At 40.2% G+C, this 12,128-nt stretch overlaps 1 protein-coding gene across 5 annotated transcripts in view; it reads right to left on the bottom strand.

Annotated features, from left to right (window-relative positions):
- Nucleotides 1-12,128, bottom strand: part of CREB5 (cAMP responsive element binding protein 5) — a 416,145-nt gene that overhangs the window by 93,544 nt on the left and 310,473 nt on the right. The window lies entirely within an intron of this gene.

Raw genomic sequence — 12,128 nt, 5'->3', positions numbered from 1 at the left:
GTGAACTAACAAACCATAAAATAAGAACATGTGTTTGAGATTCAAAAATACGCTGCACTGAGCTCTGCTTTCTAAAATAAGCTTTTAACTATTTTAAACTTTTTTTAAAGTCATTTTTATTCTTACATATTTCAATTAATTGGTGAATTCAAAGCAGCAGCTGTGTAACTCCCAGGGGTTTTCATATCTAAGTCCCTATAAGGAGCAGAGTAATTTAGTGCATTGATCAACACTGGGAGTTGAATTCTAGACCTGAGTTTACCACAGCTTTGCTGAATGATCAAAGGTAAGGCACTTCATCTCTCTTAGTGAGAACTTTGTACAAGTATGTTTTAAAAATCATGAATTAAACCAATAAAAGAAAGAGAAGTAACCTTTGAAGCAGGGGGGAAAGGAAAGAAAATAATATATAAAGAGAAAGAGAAATGACTGTGTCCCAGGTACTGTATCAGATGATTTCCCTGTATCACCTCATGTAATCCTGAAAATAACTCTATAAGTGAGGCTCTACCATTATCTCCATTTTACAGATGAGAAAACGAGGAACAGAGAGGTTAAGCAATCAGGTCCTGCAGCTAGGATTTGAAGCCAGGCAGTCTGATTGTAGGGTCTTTGTTCTCAGCCAATGGTTCATTCTACTTCTCAAAGAAAAACAAAAAGCAAACTCATCTTATTCTTAATTCTAGTTGAGAGCTGTGGCTCCCATAAAAGGCTAGCTTGATCATCTGTGTGAAAGGTGGGAAAATGTTGTACATATCTTAAAATATGAGCTATCAGTCATTATTAACATTATCGTTAAAGGCACAGAGACTTGGTATTTTCCAAGGTTCAACATTTCCAACATTCAAGGTTTCAAATACTAAAAAATAACCCTCAAATTCCAGGACCTATAGTAATTTGAACTTTTGCTGGGGTGCAGATTTAAACTACATTTGCTACACAGTTCTGGGCAGGAATACTGTCAGTCTGGCCCTCCATCCAGGGTCAGGACTGCAATGTGGCTTTCTCTGCCTATTGTCCTGGGTACAGGGATGTGATGTGCTACCTGCATGGGTTTGGGGATTCACAGCAATGCCAGGCAAAACTCTCAGGAATGTCAGGGGTCTACTGCTTAAAAAAAGAAGAAGAAGAAAAAAAAGGAAGCCTAGTGCATAGTTGACACTAATAATAAATATTTGCCAATTAATTGTCACTGCTTCTACCCCTACTAGAATCCAGTCACCGTGTTGTTTTAGGGTTGCCAAAGCAGAGATCCAGCATGGAAGGGTCAGATTTCAGAGTAGGGTTCAAATCTTCAGTTTGCTACTTGCTGGCTGAGTGACCCTGGGCACTGTCCTCTGAACATCAGCTAATCTGCCTATAAATACAGGGAGATCTATCTATCTATCTATCTATCTATCTATCTAATCTGAATCACTGTGCTATACACCTGAAACTAACATGACACTATAAATCAACTATACTTCAATAAAACAAACAACAACAACAAAAAACAGGGACACCTACCTCATAAGATAGTTGTGAGGATGGAATAAGAGAATACATGTCAATGCCTAGTCTCAGTGCTTTATGTGCAGTTCCTCACCGAATCTTCATAACATGAAAATCACATGGTCACATGGCCCATGATCAGCACTCAATGCATGTTTGTTATTATTATACAGTTACTCACATGCACTGATTTGACGGAGAGACATTCTGTGCCAACTATGTGCTAGGTAGTCAGATCCCTCCCCTGAGGGGGCCTGGGCACTAGTAAGGAGGTTACAGTCTGGTTAACATAAGACTCACTCAACCTTAAAATAATACTCCATTAATATCACCCCATGGGAATTAAGCTATTTTATATTTTCAGTTTAACTTTCTTGCTTGAGAATGGATTCAGTGACATTTAACCACTGAGTAATATGATAAAGTTCAATCAATATAAATCCATATACTTCCATCATGGCTGGTGAAATAAAAATGGTCAGAGATTGATTTCTCATAAATGGGATAAAGCAGGATCCATATAATCTACCTCAGATAAGAGTGAGAGACACAAACATATCTTCAGTTTATTTAAGATACTTGGATTTATATTTAAATAAACAAAGGCTTGGTTAGATAAACACAGAAAATGTGGAAGAGCCACATTCACATTCCTAGGGAAGCCAACATTTTTGCAATAAGTCAGTTGAATAACTATAAAAATCAGAAAGCTTAAGGAGATTTTTTGAACTCTCAAAACACTGTGCATCCAAGCAAAAGAGTCATGTAAACAAAACAAAACACCAAAGAACTACTAAATATATTTTCAGGCATGCACTGAGTTTTAGAAACAAAAATATAATTAGTAAAGTAAGGTAATAAAGTCAGCTAATTATTAAGAATTTGAAAAATGCAGTAGAGGGAGGATAACCTGCTCTATCATTTGTTCCCTGTATTCCAATACTCACCCCAATGAAGAAAAATTGCATGAAAGTACAGAAATGTATCCAAAAAAGAAAATCAAGTGGCCAACAAATATAGAAAAAGATGGGTAACATTACCATAATGTACAAAATACAAACAAAAACTGGCCAAGATTTTGTATTAAAATGAGAATGTTTAATACTTCTGAAAATGCTATAAGACAGATGTCCTCCTATGTTACAGGAAGGAATGAAAATAAGTGTAAATTTAAAGAAATTTGGCAGTATATATACCAAGTCTTTAAGATGTTTATTCCCTTTGACCTGGTAATCCTAATTCTAGGAATCTATCCTAAGGAAATAATCAAAGATATAATTAAATAATTTCAGATCAGTTTTTTGTTTGATTTATTTTTCTAATCAAAATGTTATTTCTAGTAGAGAAAATCTAAATACCCAGAAATAGAAATAAAGTGAAAATTTTTATGCAATAGTCATAGGATAAATTATACAATTATTAACATGTTTTCAAAAGATATTTAGTGATATGGGAAAATGCTCATAGTATCATGTGAAAGTTTTCAAAAGCAGGATATAAACCAGAAGTCTTATGCAGGGCTTCTCTGCAGAGCTGCACTTGGCTGTGGCTGGCAGAGCCCCCAGATACCGATGCAGGGATTTGGGAAATTGTGGGAAGGATTCTCACCTGCTCAAATATCTCTCTCCCACCCACTTGTCATGGGTCCTGAAATTCTACCACTGGTGAATCAATCATCTGAGTTAAGTCCTACCTTATCCCTGGAACTTAAAAAAAAAAAAAAAAAAAAAGCCCAAAGCGTGGAGCAGTATAATAAGTCACAGTACCATCTCCATCTAAATGGGTTTATGACTTTCCTTCCTTCATTCTATCAACAAACATTCACTGGGCACCTAGAACGTGCAGGAAAGATGCCAGCCCTGGGACATGGCATCAAATTGGCCTCTGTTCTCAAGGAGTTCACAGGCTGGCAGTGAGGCAGGTACACAGACGATGACACGTAATAAAGCCTGTACAGGGAATAGATAAACAAGGTGCAAATGGAGTCTACCCCAGCAGAAGGCGTGGCTCCTGTCTACCTGAGGAAGTTGAGAAGACTTTGCAGGAAATGTGATGTGCATTTGAGCTAAGTCTTGTAAAAAAGGAGGAGTTCAGTTTGCAAAGCGAGGGAAATAGGATAGGAGAGGCAAGGCAGCCAGAAGCCCTCAGAAAAATGCCAGCCTCCTGGGAGGGGCTTTCAGAGAGTGACCATGGTGCACGGAGCTGAGTGAAGCAGGAGAGGCTGGGAGGGACACAGGACTGGTACCTTGGAAACATGGGCACATTCCCATGCGGAGGTGCCAAAAGGGAGAAGCACAGTCCAGGAAAGGGTGCAAGTGAAACACTTGCCAACTCTGAAATTCTACCCAAGTGTGCTCTTGTTCCCTCTTATTCTGCAGATGCTGGCTCTCTACTGAAATCAGGTTACTGCCTTGCCTCTCTGTTTGCACTTCTAATCTCTAGAATCCAAGGCCGCAGTTGGATGAAAATCTCATCCTCCTGAAACACATCTTCTGTCTGGTGATTGCAAATACCGTTTCAAAATAAAAATACTTGATGTATTTATTTTTACTGTTGAGACTCACCACTTCTGAGAACCTAATGATTCATCTTATACTAAGGCAAATAAAATATATAAAATATACAATACTATATAGTACAGCTAGATTTTCAAACAAACAGGGGATAGAAAGACCATTTGAAAGGATACCAACAGGAAAAATACATTCTTGGTTAGTTTTGGATTTGAAGATTGGATTCTCCCTTTTATTTTTTTAACAAAAGAAAAATCCCACACTTTTAGGAAAACTCTGCCTCCTCTATCTTCCCCAATGCCCCCCCTTCCATCCCCCTCAAGGCACAAGTTTTCTGACAGATCTGTTGTACCTGCCACATAAAAAACCAACTCAAGGCAGACCATCATCCCGAAGTGCAAAGCAAACTTTCCTTATTAGCGGTGCTGGCAAAAATCTTGGAAAGTGTAAGCAACATAAATTCCAAGAAAAAGACCAAAATATATCTCTGCAAAGCAGAACTTCCTTGTAACAAGATGTGTAAAATTCCTTCTTTTCCCGCTTGGCTATTCTAACATAAGCTGAACTTATTTGTACAACGTTCCAAAGCAGACAAGGAAACACGCGTGCGCACACATATACAAACACACAAAGAAGACGTTCCTGAAGACAGTGTGAGAGGGAGTGTTCCAAACCAGACTGACCGTGCGTGGCGTCCTTGCCCAGATGCATCTGACTTCAGGCTTGGGAACGTTAAACAAACACAAAAACAAGAGCCGGCGATGCGCGTGCTAGGCTGGGTGACAGAGGCAGCAAGCAAATATTGGGATTGTATTTCACCTGTTGCCACGGTTACCAAAACAGGGTGGATACTTGCAGAAAGAGAAAGAGAGAGAACTGGGAAGACAGTGAGTCCTAGGAGACTATCTGAATGTGTGTGTGCGGAGCCGCTGGTGAGGGTGGAGATGGGGAGAGCCCAGAGAGGGCCGATGGAAAGGGACATTTCAATACCGCTTTGTGATGGGTGCTCAGAGAGCTCGGTCCCCACTTCACACCAGCATGAAACAGATCTCCAAAAGCCCAAGTAAGATCCATGCAGTCCCAAAAAACACAGCAATGAGAAGTGGGAAGTTTACTTTTGCCTGGTGGCAGGCAAAATCAAGTCAGTTTGTACTGGGTGCCAAGAGAGGCAATATTTATCATGAATCCATGCTTTGGATAACCAAGCAGAATAGCTTAGTGGTCTCATGTCAAGACCCCCAAGTCTCAGGAAGAATTATAGAAACTGGACCCATTCCTTCAGGCATTCTGATGATGAACTTCAATTCCCATTGGATATAAAAGGGAAAAGCTGACTGACCCTCTTCTCCCCAGGTACTGACCAGGCTTCAGGAAACACTCCCTTAGAAAATTCACTATCACAGCAATCAGCAGATGACTTTCTCTGTCAACTCCTGACTAGCACATGGAGAGTGAAGTACTATAAATTGAAAACCTGGAATCTGGGTTCTAATTCCCCTTCTTTTGCTAATTAGCTACGTGACCTTAGACCAGCTGTTAACTTGAACTTCATACCTTTGTTTCTCTAAGGAAAGAATTTTGCCAATATAATCCTTTCCTGCTTTGCAATTTGGTGATTCATAAGCAATTGCTAATCTCTCAAATTCTCGTTTTCAAAACAACTATAATCAAATGTATAATCCCATGCGTTTGGGATCCTGATCAGCACACGGAATGTAAATGCTGTAGGAATTTATTCTGTTCTGTAGAAATATAAATACATGGTTGCTAGCCCTTATCAGTGATCTCATAATCTAATCACTTACATTGTACCAAAAAACTCGACACAATGTATTCCTAAATTAAACATTCTACAGTTTAAATGGGCGAAGTGGTAATGGCATGTGAAAGTTTATACTTTCAGCCAAGAGAAAGGAGTCAGGGCTTCTATTAGCTCTTAGAGTTGTGTTGTTGCTTTTCGTTCTTTAATTCAGCAGTTGTCTTGGCCAGGCAGAAATAGGAATCAGCCTTCTCTCTGGCGTTTAGATGAAGAGGACTAGAGAAGCTAATAGTTAGGTGGCTGGGCCTAGCTATTAATTTGAGCTTCACCTTATTGATACTTTAATACCACTGAATTTCGCTTTTATAAGAACTTGCTTTGATTCGGAATAAGTTATCATGGGGACTCCAGGATCAGCATGATATAGTAGAAACAGGACAAAAATCAAAGAAGACTTGGGCTCAGGGCCTGGTTATGCCACTGGATCATGCTGGAAAAGTCACTTAGAACCTCTCTGTGTCTATAAAATGAGGATAGGAATAATTCCCTGTTGACCTTAGAGAATTGCTATGAGGCTCTGAGGAGACAATGTACGTGGAAGCACTTTGCAATCTGGAAAGTGCTCTACTAATATGAACTCCTAGGACGATCATCCCCACTGCTGGCAAAACATTACGGTTTACGGTCAGGACCAAGGGCCCAATGCCTGGGTTCACATCCCAGCACCATATTTTACCAGCTTGTCTGTTCTTCACAAGTTACACAACCTCTCAGTTCATTTATAAAATGAGATTAAGAACAGTGCCTCCCTAAGTGTATTGTTTGGAGAATTAAATGAGATAATATATTGCAAGATGCTTGACATAATTTCTGCCACATACACAAGTGATCAATTACTGTTAACAATTACTATTTTCTACCATGGTGTTCTAAGAAGGCAAATTGCCCGTAAAATAAGATCCATCATACCTATTAGTGAAAGCTTAGATTTTCGTGATTATTGTCATAGAATCTTACCTAATTCCTATCCACCTGCATATTGGACAGTGGTTTTTCACAGCACTGAGGGAGAATGATTCTGAAGAGTGGTCATCTTGGTTCAGCCCATCATCGCGTTTTGATCACTGGCTACGGGGACACATGGCTGCTGGCATGGTTCGAAAGTTAATGAGAAGAGAGTGTCTGTCAAGTCAACAGCATTTCCTGCCTCTCCACGAAGCTTCTGAGAAGCAGACAGCCTATTTATTCACTGCTTTTTCATTCCTGGACACTTAGGAAGTGAAGCTGGGGATGATTAAAGCAAATAGGCAAATCGCAGAACTGCATTTCTCAAGAGTGCCAGAGAGATGTTACCTGGAGACTGTCTTTTCATGTGTATAAACTTTCCAGGCAACTCCATATGGAGCCAGGCTTCTCTGTGATTTATCTGTTGGACAGTGGGTGGCCAACGGGCACTGTAGGCAAACAGTTATCCAGCTTGATAATTAGGGAGGGGAAAGGCAAACACAAACACACCCAGGTTGACATTCAAAACAAAGTAGAGAATTTAACCATGGATTGCTCACTCTACCACCCCAGTTTTCTTGTCTGCCAATCTGCCAGGAGGAAACCATGAGCCAAAAAAAAAGGAGCACTGTTAGTAATTTATCAGTACAGCTGGTGGAAAAAGCACAATTCTGGATAGAAGCGTGAAGGCCTTTGTTGGAGCCCAGCTTTGTGTTTAAATGATGGCTTGATCTCCCTAAGTCTTTACCAGGTTTGGTGTCCTCGCTTGTGAAATGAGGAATTGGGCAAGTTCTTCACTAAGTGCCCTCCATCTCTAAAGGGTCTTGACTCTCAATCCTTTTGGTTTCTTTCATTCATTCATTAATGTATATATTTATGTATTCATTGAATAAACTGCAAACCTAACTGTGGATGAGGTATTGACAGTAGGTGACCAAAATACAGCACAATCAATCCACCACAGTGGAAGAAACAGCATTTAGTATTGATTGCTCTCAATTCCTAGGAGGGCAATGATATTCCAAGTTCTGCTTTCTAAGGAACAGACATATTGCTTTCCTCTCAAGGAAAAAATATGACGGATATTGTTTCTAGATGTCTTTCAAACACATCAAATGTCGTCAGCTACTCTTTACAAGCTGAATACTTAGCTTAACATTTAACACACTTTATCCTCTCCTTCTTAGCCCCACCCATACCCGCTACTCACTCCATCTCACCCTTATTTCCAGGGCTAGGGTTTGGTTCCTTCTCATAATTTTAATTCAACTCAACTCAATTAAATTCAGTTCTCATTCATGGGGCCTTTCTCAGTACACGGAGCTTACACAATGCAAGGATTATTTTCAAGGAGCTTCCAATCAATCAAGTGGGGGAGACACACATGTAAAACAAGAAATGTCATGATTAAAATGTGTTTGAATAAGAGGCAGTGAGGCTGGAGCAGTCAGTGAAGCCACAGAGCTCTGGTTAAACCAAGAGGTTAAGTTCCATACTAAACAACCACTCCACATTTTTTCCAAGTTATCTGGAGATCTAAACTATCCTTGCCATCCTTGTCTCCCCTTAGTATGTATATATAAATTCACCTAAAAAGAATTTGATTTAATCCTCTGGTTACTGATACCTGGAAGCTGTGTATTTTTATCAAAGGATCAATGTTGTGATGGAAAAGCTTTGTCATTAGAGTCTGAGACTTTAGCTTTTGCTAAGTGATGTGTCATTGGGCCAGTTTTTTAACCTCTGGGAGCCTCAGTTGCCTCAGCTGTAAAATGGGGACAATATCCCTGTTATGGGGCTGTCCTGAGAATAAAATCAGGTCACAGCTATACATACCTTCTCACTGGTATCAATACTTCCTAGGCTTCCTACCCCTATCCAAATTGAAGGCGGAATCTGGGCAGAGTGGCCAGAGAGGCCTCCATGAATTGTTGTTTATATGCCATCCTCATTTTCACCAGTTCCAATATGAGAGTTGTCATCTCATCATTAAAGAGACTCAAGACAGGTGTATGGACAAGTTCTCCCCACCCCTTATTTAGTTTCCAACCCTATTATTGACTTCTTTAAAAAGAAGAAAAGGAACACCTTTTTCAAAGTTAGATAGAATTGGTCTAATTCTCACAGATAGAAAGGAACACAAATCTACGTAACTCTGAGAGCACCACACCCACATCACTGCAGAATCACTCGCACCCAGCAAAGGCTAGAAAAACAGGTCCCCGTCTGGTGTGCATTTCCTGCCTGCTCTGTCTCCTTCTTCCTCCCCTTTTCCACTTCTCTCTGCTCCTCCTCCTCTTTCTCTCCCTCTCCCCTTTGCGTGTTAAAACTGTCCATCAGGTATCCAGTGACTTTCCTCCTAGCCGACCCCATTTTCAGGGAAGACACCCACCGATCCCAGGAATCTGGAAGGAAGAGACTATCTCTCTGTGCGGTTAGAAAGATGGAAGTCTCTCAGAGCTCTGAGTCTGCTCTGACCCCCAAACGAAACCCAATATGCACATATTCACTTGCCTAATTGTGAAGTTATATGTTTCTTGGCTTAATTCTTCAGAAAAAGATCCATAAAACTAAATTATTATCTGCCAGACTTATGATCAAATCAGCTTGGACAGATGTGATTACAGTACATTGAAGTGTACTGCTTGATACTAATACACATTAAATCAAAAGAAGAACATGTATGATTTTGATTTAAGATGTTGCAGGTTAGTGCAAGATGGAGCTTACTGGGGACACCTATTTTGCTCTCTTCCACAATAGAAGTGACTGATTTGGGGCAAAGAAAATGGATGTCTTCTACTGAGCCATCACTTGTCAGACAGCTTCTAATAAAACTGTACCTGTAAAGCAATCCTGTCTACAGCTTTTGTCCACCTCGAGGACCTCTGAGTTTCCCCAGAGATTCAGGATGATGGCTTTTGTCAGTGGCCAAGAGGGAGTGTAAAGCGGACACTCTGACAGCACCATTCCCAGGAGACTAGGTCTGCAGCGCTGTGAGGTAGGCAACACCTCCCAGGCAGCTCTCTGTTTTCTCTTGTGCTCTGAGAACACACCCCACACAGTGCCTTCATCACAATAGCCCATGTGTGACCTTTGGAAAAGTCCTTGAAAACAGCGAAACCAGAGTCTTAGTTGAAATCTGGAATCCATTCTAGTCTTACACAGGAAGAAAATTAGGCATAGAACAACAAAGCCCATAGCTCTGAGAAACCTGGGGAGGCTCTGGCTGACATTAACATTGTGGAAGATTTTTTTTCTTCTCTACTTTGTATTTTATAAAAGCTTTTCATCTAAGTAAACCAAAGCTGCTAGAAAATATTGTACAGTTAGTAGACGGCAATAACAGGTTTCTCCAGTGAATAAAGCAAGCAGAAATCAGAATAGGGACGCTCAGTAATGTATTAAAAGTCATTCACTTAACACTTTTCCAAGCTACTAGGTAAATGCTCTTCTTCCAAAATATAAGCGGCCAATATTACAATTTTTCCCTTTGGATTAACAGTAATCCATATTTGTATTGGCAATACCCGGGTTAGGCGTGGAAGTTTGGAGAAGGGGGAAAAGCTGTATCTACTTCATGATACAGCTGGTTTGCCCAGACTTCATGGATCTGGAAATATTCATTCACTTAGAACATGAATCAGCAGAGTAGTATGCCTGCTCAACATTTAACTCAACGAACATTTACAGGGTAACACTATTTTTATAAGTACAGCACAATTCTCCCTTTTGTCTCCTGCTGATATCATTCACTATTAATCTGCCATATCATACGTTTTTATTTCATACATATAAATAACTATAAATCTGTGCTCCCTTTAGAAGCATTTTCCTTCTTTGCCAGCAAGAAGAGGGGTAGGACACTTCAGAGTCAAGTGGTGGCATAAAGTCCAGTGAAACTCAACTGCAGGGAAATTTGGTTTGGAATTATGTTTTAGAATCTACCTCAAGTTTGTCTGGGAGGTCCCTCAAAAGGGATACAGACCCTGAACTAAACTAGGTGGTTCAGAAATAATCCAGCTGGGGGAGTAGCATCTGATGCTTAGACCCAGAACTTATTCATACACATGAATAACATAATTTTATTTTTTTCTTAAGTACCGTCACAATTCATTTTTTATTTTCCTTTAAAAAAATGTAAATGGCATTACTCTGGTCTCCAAAACAGATGCCAGTTTGGACTTTACTCTGCCAGCAAGTATTTGGTTTGGCTCAGCAGGGCTTGAGTTGAAAAAATATTTGCCGATTCCAAAAAGATTTAACGAGCTTTGCTGAAGCTGCTGGTGCCATTTGGCATGTCACAGGGACTGTGGCACAGCAAAGAGAACTCTCCCAACCACAGATTTTATTTGCCCAAGGTAGCCAACACTGGGAGTTCAGTTGCTTCCTTGGGCTGAGAAGCTGCAAGTGAAACGAGTGAAGTTTCCAAGAGAACGTGACCAAAGCAGGCTCCAAAAAAGCTTGCTGCCATTGAAAACGAAGTCACTGGGTATTGATGGCTAATTTTCAGAGATGTCAATAACATCCTCACCCCAGCCATTAGACAGGGTCCCTAACGTTGTCAGTCAGCAAACCAAATAAATCTCCAACTTCTAGCAAAAGCTGTCTATCTAATATCAGATACTAAAAACTTTGCTGCAGTGTATTTTGTTGACATCTGATACCTTACTAACTGTGGTGTCAGAATTTGTACTGAATGACCTACTTCAAATAACTCCACTAAATATAACCAGCAAACTTACTTTATATGGCCAAGATCGACATGCATTGCTTTTATTAATATTTGGTAGAATAGAAATGGATGAATCTATCACTTTGGTTGCAAGGACTGACCTTACTGCGCATCAGTCTCATACGTTAAAAGTCACTGAAGTTGTCACCTGAAATCACACATTTCAGTATAAGCTGCAGTTACCCTGTGAGAAAACAAGGCACTGGTCCTTTCAGCTCAATGTCACAAATGGTGACTATAACAAAAACTGAAAAATATTTTCATAGTAGTATGTGCTTAAAAATCACATGTCTGTCTTGGTGGCCGTGGGGACAGGAAGAGTGGCATTGAAACTGTGACTACCTCGAAGGAGAGAAACTCTAGATTGTTTTTGCTAATTTCACTTTCTGAGCAAATATACACATATTTGGGTGCATCCCTCCTCAACTCTTATGGATTTCCCCAAACTTCCAAAAGTCCCTTTCACTAAGGCCACATGCTGGTCCAATGTTTGTTATATGAGCATCCAACGCCAAGGTTCAGTAACAAATAGCCTCAAAGAGAGAGCCAAGCTCTGCACAGCTTTTCCACAGAAAGACCTATTCACTGAAACAAAGACAGAACCATCTACCTGACTTAACCGAAG

The sequence above is a fragment of the Mesoplodon mirus genome (genome assembly GCF_964341445.2).
Source record: "Mesoplodon mirus genome assembly, chromosome: 9".
Taxonomy (NCBI): Eukaryota; Metazoa; Chordata; class Mammalia; order Artiodactyla; family Ziphiidae; genus Mesoplodon; species Mesoplodon mirus.
This window is presented reverse-complemented; position numbering and strand designations above follow the sequence as displayed.